At 34.2% G+C, this 21,008-nt stretch overlaps 1 pseudogene; it reads left to right on the forward strand.

The window, feature by feature from the left end:
* Positions 1 to 2,111: 2,111 nt before the first annotated feature.
* Positions 2,112 to 21,008, forward strand: part of LOC138148875 (tRNA (cytosine(34)-C(5))-methyltransferase, mitochondrial pseudogene) — a 160,419-nt pseudogene continuing 141,522 nt past the window's right edge.

The raw sequence follows: 21,008 nt of genomic DNA on the forward strand, positions 1-21,008 counted from the left end.
TCCTTGTATTGTTTGTTCTGACCACCATGTGAGCATTTGCCCTGTTTGAGTTCTCCATAAATGTTTTTTTTTTGGCAAGCATACATTTTGCATTGAAAAAACATGATCAGTCCATTGGAGTTGCATTCTCTGAAGCACAGTTTGCATGCTTAGCAGTTTAGTTCAAGTAAGGTTCTCAGTGTCTGGTACTTTATACTGCCAGGTGATCTTCAGAATCTTCCTAAAACAATTCAAATGGAGGCTATTCTGTTTCCTAGTGTGACACTGGCATACTGTCTAGGTATACAACAATGAGGTCAGCACAATGGCTCTGTAGACCTTCAGTTTGGTGTTCAGTCTAATATCTCTTCTCTCCCTTAGTTTTCTTTGGATCCTCCCAAAAAATGAGCTAGCACTGGCAATGCATGCATCAATCTCATTAGCAATGTGTACATCCCAGGAAAGTACACTAGCAAGTTAAGTGAATTAATTCACATCATTCAAAACTTCTCCATTTGCTGCAACCAATGGTTCATGTATGGATGGTGTGGAGGTGGATGATGGAACACCTGCTTTATGCTGATAATAACATTCCAAGGCACTTCTATGATTCCCTGAGGGCTATTTATGGGCCAGGGACCTATGGTGCATCTCAGCTACTCAATGCTAATGGAGTCACATTGATTAGTGGTAAGGATATGATCCTGGAGATATGGACTAAACCCTTCCATAGTGTTCTCAACAGACCATCATCAATTAATGCTAAGGTAATTGACCATTTACCTCAGGGTTGGTGTCAATCCTTCCCTAATTGAAGGTCCAACTGAAGAAGAGTTTTGGATGCCATTGGGCTCCTTTCATGTGGCAAAGCATCTGGTGCTGATTCTGTTCTAGCTGAAATTTACAAGGTAGGGAGTCCATGGCTCATACAAAAACTGAATGAAAATTTCCAGGTTATATGGTAAGAGGAGATTATCCCCCAGAAATTCAAGGATACCTCCATTGTCTTTGTATATAAAGATAAAGGAAATAGATTTCCCTGTGACAATTATAGGAGGGTTTCTCTCTTAGTCATTACTGCCAAGATTCTTGCCAGAATCCTTCTTAATAGGCTGATTCTTCACCTGGAAGATGGTCATCTACCTGAGAGGCATTGTGGCCTCAGAAAGGGTTGAGGAACAGTTGATATGGTTTTTACTGCCCAACAACTCCAGGAGAAGTGCCAGAAGCAGAACAGAAGTCTATACAAAATGTGTGTAAATATGACCAAGACTTTTGATACTGTCAGTTGCGAAAGCTTATGGGAAATTACCATCATCTATGTTGTGGGTAACTGCTAATTTTATGTATATTTTAAAATAAATATAAAGCTATTCTATGATTTGCTTGTATCTGGAAATGCTGGAAGGATGGCAGTATACAAAACATCGATGGAAAGCCATGATGTCTCCCTGAAAGGTATATCACTCAGAGAAATAAATTCAGGAACTGGAAAGATAAAATAAGAATATTTCCTTCCAAAGGGGAGAGGCACTCCTTTGACTAAATTCATTTAACTAAACATCAAAAACCAATCTCAATGGTTGTCTTTGTTTTGGTTTCTACCGTATTTTTATTTTTCTTATTCTTAACTCCCTAAAACCCTAAAAAAATATATCCCTAAAAATTTCCATATTTAATAGCAGATCAGAAAAAGAACACAAAGTCATGAATTTCCACCAAGTACATGCTGTTGATTTTCCCTCATAGTATAAAACAAATTCAGCATTTCCTGAAATCCAGCCAAGATGGCAGTGTAGAGGCAGAACCACATTAAACTATCCCAAAACTTCCTCCAAAAAAGCTTTAAAATAATGCCTCAAATTGAATTCTAAAGTAACAGTATCAATAAAAACTGGGTTGAAAAAATTATTCGGTCCAAGACAACTTAGAATGTTGGCAGGAAAGGTCTATCACATTGGAGCAATAGTTGGACCTGGAAAACAGTGCAGGCCAAACCATACAACAATGCCAGCAGCAGGTTTTGGAAGTGGCTGCAACAGGGACAGCAGCAGCTTCAGGAGAGTCCACAGACAGTAAAAGGGTCATACAACTAGTCAGACAAAAGACAACAGAGACCTTTAAATACCCATATGCCGTTCAGTGTTAAAGTTCCAAGGAGAAGAGGGGTGCTAGTCCTTGCAGCTACAGGGGAGCAGGGGCCCTGGCAGCAAATCCAGAGCAAGAAGAGCATATGTGGCCACTCACAAAGCAACATGGGCCTGATCTCAGTCCAAAGACAGAAAGGAACACAAATGATTATGGCTACAGGAAATCAGAGACCTGCATCACAGTTCCAGGTACAAAAGGAGCGATCAATCGTACATGTGGCTTCAAAGGAGCAGGTACCTTAGTCACAGTTCTAGTGTGGATAAGAGAACTTCTGGAGAGTAACAAGGAAGTAGGGTCCCTCCTCTCAGTTCCAAGACAGGAAGGAACAATAGTGCTTATGGCTACAGGAAAGCAGGGGACTGATGATACTGCCAAGGACAAGAAGAGTGCCAGTGCTCAAAGCTCTGGGGAAACAAGGTACCTTCCTGGGTAAAGATCAGATAATAAGCCAGGAGAGCATCTACCATACATCTCCTTAGATCATATGTTGAAAGCACCGAAAACTTAGAGACTCCCAGAACTACCTCTTGAAATGGCAGCATAAAAAACTTGAAGTTTGGGACAGTGTCCCCTTAATCCTGTGAGTAGAGGCCAACTTGAACAAAAAGCTAAAATTCAAAACATAGACTGGAAAAATGAACAAGAATTCCTGGGAAAAGAACAAAAAGGTCTTTAAAAATCAAATAAAAGATGAGGAAAATTGGGAAAAGAAATGAGACTAATATAAGAAATTTGAGAAAATAGAGTCAACACATTGGTTTTGGAAAAAAGACACAAAAATTGATGATGGAAACAGTTAAAAAATAGAAGTGGCCAAATGGTATGGGTGTGGGATGTGGGTGTGGTTGTAAAAGAGAGAAAAGGAGGGGGCACAAAATCCACTAAAGAGAAGTCTTTATAAAGCAGAAATGACCAAATGGGAAAAGGATAAAATAATTCACTGAAAAAGAACTCCTTAAAAAGTAGAATTTGACAAATGGAAAAGGAGGTACAAAATATTACTGATGAAAATAATCATTTCTAAAGAGCTAGATTGGACAAGTAGAATCTAATGATGCCATGAAACACCGAGAAAAAATAAAACAAAGTCAAAGAATAAAAAAGAAGACAATGTGAAATATCTCATTGTAAAAACAACTGACTTGGAAAATAGAGGACAGATGGTTTAAAAATTATTGGACAAACTGGAAGAGATGATCAAAGAAAGAGCCCAGACATCTTATTCTAATAAATTATAGGGAAAACTTCCCTGGTATGTTATATCTAGAGAATAAAATATAAATTGAAAGAATCCATCAATTACCTCATGAAAGAGGTCCCAAAATGAAAACTCCTAGGAATATTATAGCCAAAGCCAGAACTCCCCATTGAAGGAGAAAATGTTGCAAGCAGTCAGAAATAATTCAAGTATTATAAAGCCACAGTCAGAATCACACAAGATTTAATAGTTTCTACCTTAAATGACTGAAGGGCTTGGAAGATGATATTCTGGAAGGGAAAGAATCTAAGATTAAAACCAAGAATAACCTCCTCAGCAAAACTGTTTATAATCCTTCAGGGGGAAATAGATATTTAATGAATAGAAGACTTTTAAGAATTCCTGATGAAAAGACCAGGGCTTGAATAGAAATTTAGTCTTTCAAATACAAGATTCAAGATGATCATTAAAAGTGAACATGAAAGAGAAATCATAAAAGATTAAATATTATTTATACTTCTATGTGGGAATATGACACTTGAAACTCCTAAGAACTTCATCATTATTAGGGCAGTTAGAAGTTTACAGAGATAAATTCACTAGTGTGAGTTGACTGTGATAATATAATTTCATTAAAAAACATAAAAGGTGAGAAATGGGAGTGTACTGGGAGTAGGGTTAAGGGAGAGAAAAATGGGGAAATTATCTCAGGTAAAGGAGGCACAAAATACATTGTTCAGATTTCTTAGGCTGTTCAAAGTTATTTTTCTTTACAATATTATTATCATGTAAAATGTATAAAATTAAATAGCACTTTCCTGTTGCTTTTGATTTCACTTAACATCATTTCATTTAAAAATCTCCCATATTTCTCCAAATCCATACCTTTTATCACATCATGCAATGCAGTAATATTGCAGTGCATTAATTTATCATAATTTCTTTAGGCATTTTTTTTCAGTTCATGGGCACTCCCTTACTTTTCTGTTCATTGTTAATGTTAAAACTGCTATAAATATTTTTGTATATGCTGGTCTTTTTATTCTTTATATTCTTAGGGGTATAAGAATAAAAGTGGTATCACTGCACCATAGGGTATACAAAGTTTATTAACCTTGGGGGTAGACTTCCAAATTTCTTTCTAGAATAGTTAGATCAGTTCACATCTCTACACAAAGAGCAATGAGTTCCTGTTTTTCTTCAGCCTTTCCATTTTTTTATATTTGCCAATCCAAATTGCAGGAAATAGAAACTCAGTTATTTTAATGTGTATTTCTCTAATTATTGCTTCTTTGGATATTTTTGTATACTTGTCCATACTTTGGATTTCTTCCTTTTGGAACCATCCATTCATATTTTGACCATTTCTCTGTTATGATATTACCCTTATTCTGATAATTTCCACTATAATTTAAACTACTAATAAAAACTTCTTTAGACAAGGAAAATAATAGCTTGACTTTTTGATCTTCAAAGATGTTGTCTTGAAGGATGGGGAAGTTGTATTCAAAGTCATGAAAAGATGAGAAGACCTTTCTTTATTCTCTGATATCTGGCCCAATTTGTTCTTTCCATTTCTCTATAGAAGGAAAAATTAGATAAGATAAACTCAGGCTTCTATCTACCATCTGAAGTCTTTAGTTAAACCTATCTCTGAGTAACAATAATCCATTCTTGTGTGACACTTGTAGCATTAGACAAGATACTATGAAATGTTAGTTGTTGAATCTTGCCAAGAGAGAGGTTTGAAAAAGTTAACCTTGGTCAAAGTCCAGAATGAGAAATTTGAAGTAGTTCTCTTCATTTTGGAATAATATCTTGAAGAGTTTCAAGAACATGATATAGTTACAGCTCTATTATAACTGAGTAAATTACCATATAGCAATAATAAAAGTTAATATTCATATAGCACTTGTTATGTGTCAGGCACCATGCTAAGCACTTTACAATTTGTGCCTTATTTAATCCTACCCTTTCTCTAAACCTTTGTAGTGAGCATAACTTAGTGAAATGTTAGGGAAATTTTATATTCTTTGAATCAAATCTCTACTCTCTTTGTTTGTAATATTTTTCATTGTTAAAACATTTCACTAGAGGCATGATTTTGTTGCTTTTAAGTAATTTAAATCTCTTTTTTTATTTTTTTAATCCTTTTTTGCTTTTTGGAGGGGGGAAGGTAGGGCAGTTGGGATTAAGTGACTTGCCCAAGGTCACATGGCTAGTTTTGTGTGTGTGTGTATGTGTCTGTGTGTGTGCGTGCACGCACGCGTGTGTGTGTATGTGTGTGTGTTAAGTGTCTGAGGCCAGATTTGAACTCAGGTCCTCCTGACTCCAGGGCTGGTGCTCTATTCACCACAACCCCTAGTCACCCCCACCCTCTTTTTTTCTTAAGGACTACACTGGTGTTGAGGTAAAATTGACAGATTGGAACATAAGTTATATTTGAAACTCTTTCAAATCATCTCTCACTACTTTCCACTTCCCTTTAACCTGGGAAGACAAATGTTAAAACACTCATTGATGCATATTTTCAGCTTATCTGTTTGAAACCCTTTTTACAATGATGATTTGCCATCTTAATTGCAATTCATTTCCACTCAAGAATGCAATGAAAATAGAATTACACTTCTAAGAGTATCCTGGGTTATGGAGTTGACATTTAAAAACAATCCTCAGTGAAAGGACTTCAGAATTCTCCTGGTTTTATCTTGATACTAAATTCAAAATGCTTTAGTCCTGACAAAATATGAATTTTGTTTCTAACCTGAGGCCATTCCTATTATTCTCTTTCTAGCTTTCATTTCTCTTAATGTATACCTAAAATTCAGCACCTAAAATTTCATCCAGGATGGATTTCTAATTAAATAAAAAAACATATTTCATCTGGATTCAAACTCCACATAGGAAAAATAAAAGAGACAAATGAAAATATCCATGAAGAAAGGCTCTACATACAACTTATTCTTTAATGATGAGAAAATTACAGTACCATGGTCCAGTAGACTACAAAAAGTATTTTTTCAATGTATTTGCTATTGGCCTTGGCATTGGCCTAAAGCTGTAGGACAGGAAGAATAAAGAGCTATTAATGAAATTTTTGAGTCTCTTCACTTTCCTTCAATGGATGATGAAAACAGACAAAATAGGGAAACAGATGTCAGTGATAACAGATTATTTTCTCCTTGTTTCATCTTTTTGCAAACATCTGTTTGTGAGGCAAGTATTTAATGTCGCCAACATTGTCATTGCAATGATGAGCTAGGTTTCCCGCAGGGTTGAATCTAATGAATCATTGGTCCTTCAAAATGACAGCTAAAATAGTAGGTTAAAACACATAATTTTAATTTTGAATCAATTTCCAAACATTTATTATAATGTTGACAGTGGTGAACATCTTTGGTGTACATATATATTGCCCTAGAGGAAGAGATAAATGATGAATATGTCATGTGTTACATTGGTATACTTATAATATTAAGAAACAAAAATCCACAAAAAAAGAGCTGCTATAAACATTTTTGTACATATGGGTCTTTCTCCCATTTCTATGATCTCTTTGGAATATAACCCTAGGAGTGGTATTGCTGGATCAAAGGGTATGAAAGTATTTATAGCCCTTTGGGCATAATTCCAGATTGCTCTCCAGAAAGGCTGGATCAGTTCACAACTCCACCAACAATGCATTAGTGTTCCAGTTTGCCCACATCCTCTCCAGCATTTGTCATTTTCCTGTTTTGTCATCTTAGCCAATCCAACTGGTGAGATGTGGTACCTCAGAGTTGTTTTGATTTGCATTTCTCTAATCAATAGTGAATTAGAGCATTTCTTCATGTGCTTATAGACAGCTTTAATTTCTTTCTCTGAAAACTGCCTGTTCATATCATCACAATTGGGGAATGACTTGTATTCTTATACAATTGACTCAATTAAGAATTGGAAATTAAGGGGGTGCCCATCAATTGGGGAATGGCTGAACAAGTTGTGGTATATGCATGTTATGGAATACTATTGCGCCATAAGAAACGGGGAGCAGGCGGTCCTCATATTTACCTGGAGAGGCTTAAAAGAACTGATGCTGAGTGAGAAGAGTAGAACCAGGAGGAATGTGTACACAATTACAGACACAACGTATGTGTGATGACCAACTTTGATAGACTGGACTCTTCTCAACAATGCAGGGATATAAGTCAATCCCAAAAGATGCATAATGGAGAGAAAAACGTGCATCCAGAGAAAGAACTAGAAAGAACTAAATTTATATCCAGGTGGAAGCAAAATACCTGATCTTTTTCATTCTCTTATTTGATTTTATGTCCTCTTTACCATTTTTCATTCCAGCTGGTACAATCCATCCTTATAACCTGACCATTGTATAATGTGAAAGTATTACAGATCCTATACTTGATTATAAGCCACCATGGGGGGGAGGGAAGGGAGGGGGACAAAATGTGAAATTCAAGGAATTGTGGAATTGAATCCTGTAAACTAAAAGGAATCAAACAAATTAATAAATTAAAGCTTAAAAAAAAAAGAATGAAAACCTGAAAATACAAAGAAAAATAATTTTAATGATATTAATATCACTATAATTGATAATAAATAATATAAATTAATATCATTATAAGTAATAATAAATTATATAAACGATAATAAATTGATAAGTATAAATGATAATAATATTAAAATAATTTATTTAAAATAAATTTAATGACAAATTATTGTCTAAAAAAAAAGAAACAAAAATCCACAAATAAATTGGACAGGCTCTTTGTAGAAAACCAATGTAAAGAAACAGGAAAGGAAGATATAGTTGGATTTTAATCTGTTTCATAAGGAGACATACACATGTCTATCAGATCATAAATTCATTGGAGTATTGGCATACATTATAATATCTTTTTTTAATCTTTGGTTTCCTAAGGCTATATTCATTAAAAAATACTTTCTCTTTACTAATTTAACAAAAGTATGGTACATCTTCCATAGTGACACTAGGATCCCAAGTTTAATGAATCAATTGATTTTAAACAACTAAAGAAATCCATTGTAAGCCAAGAACTTCTCTATCAGTCACCATTACTGTTGAAGAAAACAATACACACTGTAGTCAGTTTTTTGACTCCTTCTTTGAGGAAGGCATGGAAGGAGAAGACAAGTAGAGTGTATACAGAGATGGTTTTGAAGTCAAGAAAAACTGTGTCAGAGTCATGCTTTTGGCAAAAATTAACTGTGCTACTCCAAGCCAAAGAAAACCTCTCAGTGCTCTAGCACCTGTCTAACACTATAAGTTGCAGAGAAAGTGCTGACATACCCTAGTAGAAGTTCCCTTTCTGAGGAGCTTCCTATACCAAAAGGAATCACAGGTCCAGTTCCTACCCCTGTCCCTTATGGAAATCCTTATAAGTCAAGGGTAATGAACCAGATGATATCATTTTTTCCCTTTCCTTTCAGGAATTACTACAAGGAAGAAGGAAGAAAAGAGAAAGGCAGAATTCCAAGTTTTAGTTTTGTACTATTAGCTCTCCATTATACTTTCCTGTGTAGTAAAATAGATTCCTATAACTGAGCATGTATGTTATTATCTTTTTGAGCCAGTTCTGATGGGAGTAAGATAAACTCACTCACTTCCTAACCAATCTGTCCTTCCACTATAAAAACTTTTGTAACTCTTTTTTTTAGGTCCTTTACCACATTCTCTTCCTTTTTACTGCGTACCTCTTCCTTTCCCCGTATACCAGTGCATTCCTCTTTCTCATCCCTTAATTTTATTTTTAAAATAATCATTCCATCATATTCAACTCATACCTATATCCTCTCTATTTATACTCTTTAATGTTCTTATAATGATGAAGATTTTAGGAGTTACAAATATCATTTTCCCATGTTGGAATGTAAGCAGTTTAACCTTATTGAATCCCTTATGAATTCCTTTTCCAATTTACCTTTTTATCCTTCTCTTGAGCCTTGCATTTGAAAGTCAGATTTTCTTCTCAGATCTGGTCTTTTCATCAGGAATGCTTGAAAGTCATCTATTTAATTGAATTAACATTTATTTACCCTGAAAGATTATACTCAGTTTTCCTCCGTAGGTGATTCTTGGTTATTATCTTGCCTGATAGTATGTCATGTTCCATACCTTCTACATATTCTTTAATGTAGAAACTTCTAAATATTGTGTGATCCTGACTGTGATTCACCAGTATTTGAGTTAGGTTTTTTTTTTTAGCTATTTGCAGTATTTTCTACAACTGGAGGCTTTAGAATTTGACTATGATATTCCTGGGAATTTAACATTTTGGAATCTCAGAAGTTGAACTGTAGATTCTTTCTAATTCTATTTTCCCCTCTGGTTCTTGAAAATGATAGCAGTTTTCCTTGATAATTTCTTGAAAAGTTATTTCTGAATTTTTTTTTGGTCATAGCTTTCTGTTAGTCCAATAATTTTTAAATGATGTCTTCTGAATCTATTTTCCAAGTCAGTTGTTTTTCCAAAGAGATATTTCACATTGTCTTCTTTTTTTCATTCTTTTGGCTTTGTTTCATTGTTTCTTGCTGTCTTGCAAAGTTATTATCTTCTATGTGCCCAATTCTAATTTTTAAGAAAGTATTTCTTCAGTAAACTTTTGTACCTCTTTTTCCATATGACCAATTCTGCTTTTCAGGACATTCTTCTCTTCCTTAGATTTTTGTGCCTTTTTTTTTTTACCATTTGACCTATACTGATTTTAAACTGTTGTTTTCTTCAGTAATTCTTTTTCACCTCCCTTACCAAATTGTTAGCTCTTTTTTCATGATTTTCTCCCATCATGTTCATTTCTCTTCCTAATTTTTCCTCTACCTTTCTTACTTTAAAAAATTAAGTTCTCCAATGGTCTGCAAACAATTCTTATCAATTCTTATTTTTGAGGCTTTAGTTGTAGCAATTTTGACATTGTTGTTTTTTTCCTGAGTTTGTGTTTTGATCTTTGACCTGGAGTCAGGAGGACCTGAGTTCAAATCTGGGCTCAGATACTTAGCACTTAAAAGCCATGTGACTTTGGGCAAGTCACTTAACTCCAATTGCCCTGCCTTTCCCCCTCAAAAAAGCAAAAAACAAAAATGTTTATTGACCAACTGACTACATTCTGCTTTATGAAAGGGGATAGCCAAGAGTGATACCAACCCAGAGTGTCAATACCCAAAGTGATACAAGTTTAGATAAGTCGGAATAGTAACTGATGAGGAGTTAGGTTTATGTCTCACAACTCAAGACACAGGAAATTCCTCCATATGGCATTGCTTCCTTCATCAACTGATATTGTTAAAAGAAGAGCTTAGAAAAAAAAAAAGAAAGGGATTGAGAATACAGACAAATCTACAAATTCAGTAAAAACAGCATAGAGGAAAGAATTCCAATTTTGTAATCCATAATCTCTATCCTCATGATAGAGGCAGAAAACAAATTAAATTACTAACAGTATGGCCTATAAATTTCAGAATAAAATTCAGAGGATATTAGAATGAGGACAATATAAATAAAGTTTGTTGAATAAAGAGACCACAAAAGATTGTTTTTTAAAGGAAAAGTTTGAATGGGGAAAACAGTTTTTTTTATCATATTTTTATCCAGTCAGAGAAAGACAAGGATCAAAGGATGAAATTGAAATAAATAAAAATAAATGTGTTCACATTTTAAATAAACTAAAGGAATTTAGAGTAGAATGTTCAAAGGGGAAAAGATAGTATAGTAGATTGGAATAGATAAGCACCAAAGTAATATAAACAAAACAAATCAGAGTGACAAGTAGTCATATGTAAGAAGGGGCAAAAAAGTAATACATAAGAAATGGAAGAAAATAAAGCTAGATGTAGATGAACTAATCTATTCAAATAAAGGACAGTGACAGAATAGATAAGAAAAAACCAACACTAAATTCAGGAAACATCTCAAAATAAAGAGTGAGAGTGAGAGAATGTAATAATATTTTTAAAATGTCCAATAATTCCAAAATATTGAATTTGAAAACATGCTATTCAAAAAATATAAATTTTAACGTTCAGAAAATAGTAACATATATTATTCTATATGTAAACAATAATAATGACACAATATTAGCACTAAATTAGTAACAAATAAAAGATGAACTACATGCACAAAGTAAAATGTAAATGGAATTGCAATAAAACAAAGATCACACATTAATTTTGAATATTGAGGATTTTATATTTGTTACTACAAGGATAAGGAGCATTTGGAGTTTGTTGGGGGTGGGAGGGTGGCATAACCAAACTTAAGCTTTAGGAAGACAATTTAAACATCTCAGGGGAAGATGAACTTCAGTGGGGAGAGACTTTTAGCAAAGAAACTAATACTAATGAAATAATATATCCATCAGATCATTAAGGAAAATTTCATTTTCCATTGAAGTATTTTTGACTCCTATCTGAAGGTGACTAGAGATAAAGATAGAGCTAGTGATAGAAAAGAGATGATAGTGATAAATAGATGATATAGATACATTTCTATATCTTTCTATGTATTTTATTCTATATATCATTTCTATATATTCTGTGTATCCTGTTTATCCTTTCCCTTCATTACTTAGAACTATTGCCCTAGGGAATCCAATAGCCATGAATCATCTCCATTATGCAGAAAATGTGATGAATGGAAAGGAAGAAACAAATATACATATTCTTCCTTACTGGTTTTAGTTCTTTAACCAAGTCACTAAATGAATTTTTTTTACCTAGCAGCAGAGGAACATGAAAAAAATTTATGTACCAGGGAAGAGGAATTTTTAAGAATACCTAAAACTAAAGAACTCTTCCCTAAGTCTGGAGCACTTAGTCTTACAAAAGAATCAAAGCAATTACCATTTAATAATGTTCAGGAATAAAAACACACCTCATCAGAAGGACTGATATACAAACTAAATTATAACAAAATAAACATAACCAGGAAAATGATAGGTAGATAGCTAGACAGACAGATTAGATAGATAGATAGATAGATAGATAGATAGATAGATAGATAGATAGATAGATAGATAGATAGAGACTACAATGGAAGTAAAAAGAATAAAAACAAACTGAAAACTGAGCAATTATAATGAATGAGTAATTAAAAGAATAAATGAAATGTGTTTAGTAAGCCCTCAATACTAATCACTGTGCTAATTCTGGAAATACAAATAAAAAAATAGGCTGTCTGTTACCCTGAAGAAGCTTATATACTACTATTATGGGGAAATTACTTAGAGAGTATGATTCAGTTTCTTTTTTCATATAAATTTATTTAAAATTTTATTTTTCTTCAATTACATGAATGAACAGTTTTAACATTCATTTTTAAAACTTTGAGATCCTAACTCTCTCCTTTCTGCTTTCCCCACCCCCTCATTGAAAAGGCAAATAATTTGATATAGATTATACATGTATAGTCATACAAAACATATTTCCATATTAGTCATGTTGGGAAAGAAAACATAGACCAAAAAAAAGAAACCAAAAAAAGTAAAGACATTTTCTCAAAGTATGCTTCAGTCTATATACAGACACAATAATTTCTTTCTCTGGGGATGGGTAGCATTTTTCACCATTAGTCCTTCAGAGATCTGGGATCTCTGTATTGCTGAGAACCACTAAGTCATTCATAGTTAATCATCTTAAATGATTGCATTTATTAATATTAATATTATTATTAATAATATATCATATTATTATTAATTAAACAATTAAATGTTGCAGTTACTTCTTACATAATATATTTGATTTTGCATCAGTTCATGTAATTCTTTCCAAGTTTTTCTGAGAGCATCCTGCTCTTCATTTCTCATAACACCATAGTATTCCATCATAACCACATAGCACAATTTGTTTAGCCATTACCCAACTGATGGGCATATCCACAATTCCCAATTCTTTGCCATCAGAAAAGATCTGCTATAAATATTTTGTGCACATAGGGCTTTTTTCCTTTTTGATTTTTTTTTTCTTTTTCTGTATAGACTTACTAGTGGTATTGCTAGGTCAAAGGTTATGCATGGTTTTATAGCCCTTTGGGCATAGTTCCAACTGCTTTAAATAATGGTTGAATCAGTTCACAACCCCACCAACAGGGCATTAACATCTCATTTTTTTCCACACATCCCCATCCAACACTGATCATTTTCCTTTTCTGTCCTATTAGTCATTCTAACAGGTATGAGGTTGTATCTCAGAATTGTTTTAATTTGCATTTCTACAATCAATAGTGATTTCAAGAATATTTTCATATAGCTATACATAACTGTGATTACTTTATCTGAAAACTGTTCATATCTTTTGATCATTTATCAATTGGAGAACAGCTCTTATTTTTGTAAACTTGACTCAGTTCTCTATATATTTGAGAAATGATGTTTTTATCAGAGAAATTTGCTTCAATTTTTTCACAGTTACTATTGATAGCTATTCCTCCATTCTATCCCGCCCCATTTATTCCATTCTCTCTCTCCTTTTACCTTGTCTCTCCTCAGATGTGTTTTGCTTCTGACTACCACCTCTATCCTTTCTCTTATCTCCTTTGCCTCTTCCTCTCCTATAGGGTACACACAATTATTCCCTCTTTGAGTCAATTCTGATGAGAGGAAGGTTCATATACTCTCCCTCACCTCCCCCCTCTTTCCTTCCATTGCAAAAACTCTCTCTTGCCTCTTTTATGTGAGATAATTTACTCCATTCTACCTTTTCTTTTATCTTTCTCCCAATGCTTTCCTTCTTCTCACCCCTTAACTTTATTTTTTTAGATAGCATCCCTTCATATTCAACTCACACCTGTACCCTTTGTGTGTGTGTATTCCTTCTAACTGCCCTAATTATGAGAAAGTTCCTACAAGTATCATATTCCCATGTCAGAATGCAGTTTACTTTATTAAGTCCTTTATGTTTGACCTTCCCTATTAAAATTTTTATGCTTCGCTTGAGTGTTGTGTTTGAAAGTCAAATTTTCTTTACAAATCTGGCCTCTTCATCAAGAATGCTTGAAAGTCCTTTTTGGGCAAATATACTTTTGTATTTTCCCTGAAGGAGTATACTCAGAATCCCAGCTCCTTTTCCCTCCAGAATATCATATTCCAGGTCCTCCAAATCTTTAATGTAAAAGCTGCCAAATTTTTGTTATCCTGGCTGTGGTTCAATGATATGTGAATAATTTCTTTCTGGATGATTGTAATATTTTCTCCTTTACCTGGGAGCTATAGAATTCAGCTATAATATTCCTGGGAGTCAGAATTTGGGGATCTCTTAAGGATGGGATCAGTGGATTCTTTCAATTTCTATTTAAACCTCTGGTTTTAGTAATATCAGGGAAGATTTTCTTGGTAATTTCTTGAAATATGAAGCCTAGATGTTTTTTATCATGACTTTCCAGTAGCCTAGTAATTCTTAAATTATCTCTTCTGGATCTAGTTTCCAGGTAAATTGCTTTTTCCCAATTAGATATTTCACATTGTCTTCTATTTTTTTTCACTCTTTTGAATTTGTTTTATTGTTAATGATTTCTTATGAAGTCCTTACCTTAAATTTACTCAATTCTGTTTTTTAAGGAATTATTTTCTTCAATCACCTTTTGTACCTCCCTTTTTTATTTGGATAACTCCCTTTTTAAAGAGTTTTACTCCCTACAGTGAATTTTTGTGTCTCTTTTTCCATTTGGCCAATTTTGCTTTTGAGAGCATTTTTTTTCCTCATTGGCTTTTTGTATTACTTTTACCATTTGACCTAGTCGATTTTAAGGTGTTATTTTCTTCAGTATTTTTAGTGTGTCTCTTTTAGCAGGCTGTTGACTCATTTTTCATGATTTTCCTGCATCACTCTCATTTCTTTTCTCAATTCCTTTCTCAAAGGCAGACCTGTCTTACTTGATTTTCAAAATCATTTTTAACTCTTCCATGTCCCAAAAACAATGAATATTTTTTCTTGGAGGCTTTGCATGCTGGAACTTTGCCTGTGTCTTCTTCTGAGTGTTTGTTTTGATTTTCTTTGTCACCATTGTAACTTTCTATGGTCAGAAATTTTTCCTGTTGTTTGTTCACATTACCAGACTATTACTTGAGTTTTAACTCTTTTTCAAAGTGGGGCTCTGCTTCCAGGGTGGAGAGTGCATTGTCCCAAGCTTCAGGGATTTTTCATAACTGTTTTCAAAGATACTTCTAGGGACCTATAACCTTGCAGTTTTTCCAAGGTGGTATGATCTAAGGAAAAGTGTATTTGCTACTATCATGGCCTGTACTCCAGTCTGTGAGTGACCACAAGCACTCTTTTCTACCATGGTACTGTGATGAGAGTCCCTGCTGTACTGTGACCACAAGCTTTAGTGTCCTACTGCTCCCCTCACCCTGGTACTGCCACCCAGGACTGGCACCCATATCTGAGTATGGGCAATCAATAGAGTCCTACTCCTAGTGCCATCAAAAGAGACTCTTGTAATCTCCTTCTGATCAGTTTTTTGACCTCCTTTTCATCTGTGGACTGAGAGCTTCAGAAGCAGCCACAGCTACTGCTAATGCAGTGGTTCACAAGGCTAATTCAACATTTGCTGGACCACAGTCTATAATAGTGGCACCTGAACTGGATTGTGCTCCACTCTCACCCAAGCATAAAAGATCTATCAAGTCAACCTCCTAAGTTGTCTTTGGCTAGGAAATTATTTCAACCTATTCTTTCATAAGCTCTGTCACTCCGGGAATTTTTAGGGAATTATTTTAAATGTTTAGAGAGGTTTGGGGGAGACTTCAGGTGATTCACTGCCTTTTCTTTGCTATTGTGGCACTGTCCTCTAGGATTCAGTTTCAAAAGGAACTATGAGGCAGTCCAGGAGATGTAGTACTACTGTAATGTTAAATTAAGGCAATGTGGAGGGTAACAGAAGGAAGAATGGCAAGGCCCTGAAGAAGACAGTAATCAACCTTGATGCTGAAGAAAAATTAAGAAAATATCTCCTCCTCTTCTTCATAGCATAGATGGGAAGCTATAGGTATGAAATGTTACATATATCCCAAAATTTAGTTCATTTACTATAAGTTCTTATGAACCTTTTAATTTTTCTTTGTAACAGAAGAAATGTTACTTGAGTAGAGGAGCAAGGAAGGGATATATTTCAAAATAGTATGATGTAAAAATTATGTACATCAGCGTAGCAAAATCTTGTAAGAAAGTAATATTCTACCTCAAAAGTCAATATTGGGTGCATATTTAATTTTATTTCATTTCTGTTAATTACTAGTATTACAATATAGGACTGCATTTCTATTTTCTGGTCTCTATCTTTTACACTCAATAATGATTTTTGGAAGATTAAGGTTTCATGCTCAGGGTTCTGTAACTTAACATAATTATTGGTGTTACTCCTTCTTTCTAGGTTTGATGCTTGGTTCCACCATTTATGAATTGCCAAGTAGCACATAGAATTATACTTGATATTGAACACTTCTTAATGTTCATTGATTGTCCATTACTTTTTCTGAATCTACATTAATACACTGTATACCTGCCAATAGTTGCCATTAAGTTGACTAAGTTTAAAGACTGCTAATATGTCTAATTTGAACTCAATAACCTTAATTAAACGTGCCAAATATTGGTCAGAACTTAAAAGTTCAGATAATAGGAAATAAGATTCTTAGAATCAGATGATTAGAAATTTAAATCAAATTGGAACTGGGTTAATTCTTTCTCTGATGTCACTTTTCTCCTTTACAAACCTCTTGAAAAAGAGCATTTAGTTATAGACCAAGTAAAAATCAATACCAAAAACCAAAGATAAAAAGAGGGGACCTTTATTCTCTGAAATAGAAATTAGATCTCAGATGAAATGCTTGATAGTTCAAGACAAGGTACAGACTTCTTTTGACAAATATCTCTTCTCAATGCCCTCTGGATTCATTTTAGATTTCTTTTGGTCCTAACATTCACATACAATATTCCAACAAATTTTGGACTACACAGGATGAAAATGTCAATATCAACAGCTGAGAACTATTGTATTTGATTTATCTTCCCTTCATCATTTGAATGGCATCATTCAAATGTGGCATCTTTGTCCATCAGACATGAGCACATTACAATGGAATAAATATTGGCTCCAGAATCAGAATCCCAATTTTTTTGTCTATATCTGGGACATTTTTTACATTTTATAAACAATTTCTTATTTTTACATAATATATCTCTCTTAGTGCTCACTATCAAACAACAGCAGCCATAACAACAAATAAAAACAAAAAATTTAAAAATAGGCATAATACAGTAAAACAAATTCCCACCTTGATCAGACTGGAAAATGTTTGTCTTTTTCTCTACATTTGATGTTCATCACAGAATTCACCATAAATCTTCTATGCTCACTCTTTCTCATTGCATTGATGAGAGTTTTAAATTTTTCCAAAGTTTCTTGCTCTTTAATGCTGTCATTTAGGAAGTGCTCTCTTGGTTCTGCTTAGTTTCCTCTATATCAATTCCTAGAAGTCTTTCCAGTTTCCTCTTAAACCTCTCACTTTGTAATTTTTGACACAATAATATTACATTAATTTTATATGCCATAATTTGGTCAGTCATTCCCAAATAGGCAGACAATCTGTTTACAATTTGTGCTATGAAAAAAGCTACTATGCTTATTTTCATATATAAAGATCCTTTGCCTATTTCTTTGATGTTTTCAGAGTTTAGCTGGGTCAAAGATTATGCATAATTTGATAACTTTGTGTACATTTTTCCAAAGCACTTTCAGAATAGAGGGCTTGAATTTAAATCCTTACTCTAGTACTACCTCTGGGGAAAGCATAGGGATTAGACCCATGATTTCATTTATATACAGAATTTCCAAGTGACTAAACTGTCTTTCTCTGCAAATTATAGTTCTATAGAGTTGCCTAGACCAGAGGTATCAAGCAGGCAGACCCTGCCTACATCTGCCTCACAATGCTACCAGTGATACTCAAACAAGTTTAAAATATAATTTGGAAATATTGGAGAAAATAAATAAAATAGAGAATAGACAATGCTAATATGGGGTTTTCTAAGTCAATATGTGGCCCACAGAGATATTTATGTGTGGTTGAGTGGCACTGATTTCTGTTTAAGTTTGACTCCATTGACCTAGATAATTAAGTAGTCAAATGACTTGCCCAGTGGCATATAGTCAATACCTTTTAGACGTGTGACTTGAACCCACATTTCACCATCCAGATAAGCCATCTCTCTATTCATTATACTGTGTAGCCTTGCAATATCTGTGCAACTTTGGGCAAATCACTGAATCCTTCTCAACCTCAGATTTTTTATGTATAATAAAAAAAAACACTGATATTTCTATTACATGTAAGGGTCTTGAAAATTGCTTTACATATATTATCTCATTCAGTTCTCACCATGATCTTTTAAAGTAGGCATTGTTTTACCAATGAGGACCGATACTGAGACAGGTAAAAGGACTTGTCTAAGGGAATACAGTCAATATATATCAGAATCAGGACTTGAGCTGGTTTTGTTTTTTCATTTGTTTGCTTGTTTTTTCATGTCTTGGAGGTCAGTAAGCCATGATGCCTGTAGATTGTCTTCCCAAATTGGCACAAATCACTTAATCCCCTTCTGCCTCCATTTCTTCATCTGCAAATAAAGGATTGGACTAGATATCTTACATGATCCTCTCTAACTGTAGTTCTGTGATGACATGAGTTTCTTATGAGGCTACCTTTATTTTTGAAAATTTCTGAACATTTTTAGTCTTTAATTGAGCTTGTCAGTTTGTGGGACTAAGGACTCCAGCAATTGGCAAAGACTTTTTAGGGCTTTTTAAATCCTTCTTCCTTGCTAGGTAATTGAATTTCTTTTCATTTTTCCATAGTGTAAAGACCAACATTTTTACTTAGTGAATTAGTTAAACAAAAAAACCAACCAAGAAGAAAATGTATATTTGCTACTTTCCTCTCATCCATTGCTTTTTTCCTGCACTTTGGAGAAATTTTAATGGATTTTAGAAGAGGGAAAAATTTGTAAAGATACCAGTGAAGTTGAGGAACACAATCAAGTGAACAGGTAGGGACTGTGTCTTTAAACTGTCTATGATTGGATCTGGATGTGATTTTCTTTCATGCTCATTAAAGTGTCCTTTATATTTAGTGTAGTTTCAAAGTCATGCAAAAGAGACAGAAATATTGGCAACAGTCTCACATCTCCACTAAATGAGTACCATGTGTACAATCATTTAACAACCTTCCATCATTCCATAGGTCTACACTACCTAAAATTCATCATTTCTTCTTTTAAATCCTACTTCAATTGTCCTTCCCTCAGATGATATTTATAAAACCCTTTGTACAGAACCTGGCACAATATGTGCCCCTTCCCTTGTCTTTCTCTTCCCTTCCTTTCCCAGGCCATTCTTCCAGCCAGCACAAGTCTAAACCCATTCCATGTCATATCTGCACCAGGCTCCTGGAAAGTCATCCCATGTTTAGCCTCTTCTCTTGAATGAAACCCCTATATCCATTGCCAATTTTTCTAAAGCATTTACTGAGAATACCCTTTTGCCTCTCACCTCCAGTTAGAACACCTATGTCTAGTTCTTCCTTCCTCACTGTTCCCCAATATGCATCCTCTGTTTCAGTCAAACCAAACATCTCACTGCCCCCACTAAATACACCATATTCATTATTAACTGGCAAAGCATCATATAATGAGATAGAAAGCATGTGTCCCACCTCAAACACTTATTAATTGGGTGACCAGGGAAAAAATCATATACATTCTCTGGCCCAAAATGTATTCTTCTTTAAAATAGGGACAATAGGCATGACTAAGTGGTGCAGAGAATAGAGCACAGGCCCTAAAGTCAGGAGAATCTGAGTTCAAATCTGGCCTCAGACACTTAACACATTTACTAGCTCTTGGTACTTTGGGCAAGTCTCTTAACCCCAATTGCCCTCTAAAAAAGCAAAAAAATAAATATAAAAGAGGGACAATAATACCTATAATACCCACCTCATGCTGTTGTTGTGAGGATGAAATGAAATTTCTATAAAGCCCTTTGAAAACATTGAAATTTTATGTATATGCCCACTACACTAATGTAATTGCACCTCTGCTGTTGCCTTTTCCTAGGTCTAGGCCTATGGTATACTACCTCCACTTTGCCTATATGAAGCCCAACCATCCTCAATAATTCACATTAAGCTTCACTTTTCTAGGAAACTGACTTTGTTTCCATCTCATCCATATTCATTGAACTTCTACTGTGCTTATAATGAATTACATACAGTTTAATGTACAGAATCATACAGTTGGCACAGTTGATAGAGGACTTAACCCAGAGTCAGGAAACCTGAATTTAATTCCTGTCTCAGACACTTACTAACTGTGCTACCCTGGGCAAGTCACTTATCCTCTTTTTGCCTCAGATTTTTCATCTGAAAAATAGGGATAAGAAGTAATACTCTCTCCCAGGTTGCTATGAAAATTAAGTAAACTAATATTTGTAAAGTACTTAGCAAACTTCAAGTACTATGTAAATGTTAGATGATGATGGGGGTTGGGAGGTAGTAGTGGTAGTAGCAATAGTAGTAGTAGTAATGGTAGAAGGAGGAGGAATAATAGTAGTAGTAGTAGTAGTAGTAGTAGTAGTAGTAGTAGTAGTAGTAGTAGTAGTAGTAGTAGTAGTAGT

Source organism: Petaurus breviceps, unplaced genomic scaffold (genome assembly GCF_028583685.1).
Source record: "Petaurus breviceps papuanus isolate PSGF00001 unplaced genomic scaffold, PetGlider_PUasm1.0 90842, whole genome shotgun sequence".
Taxonomy (NCBI): Eukaryota; Metazoa; Chordata; class Mammalia; order Diprotodontia; family Petauridae; genus Petaurus; species Petaurus breviceps.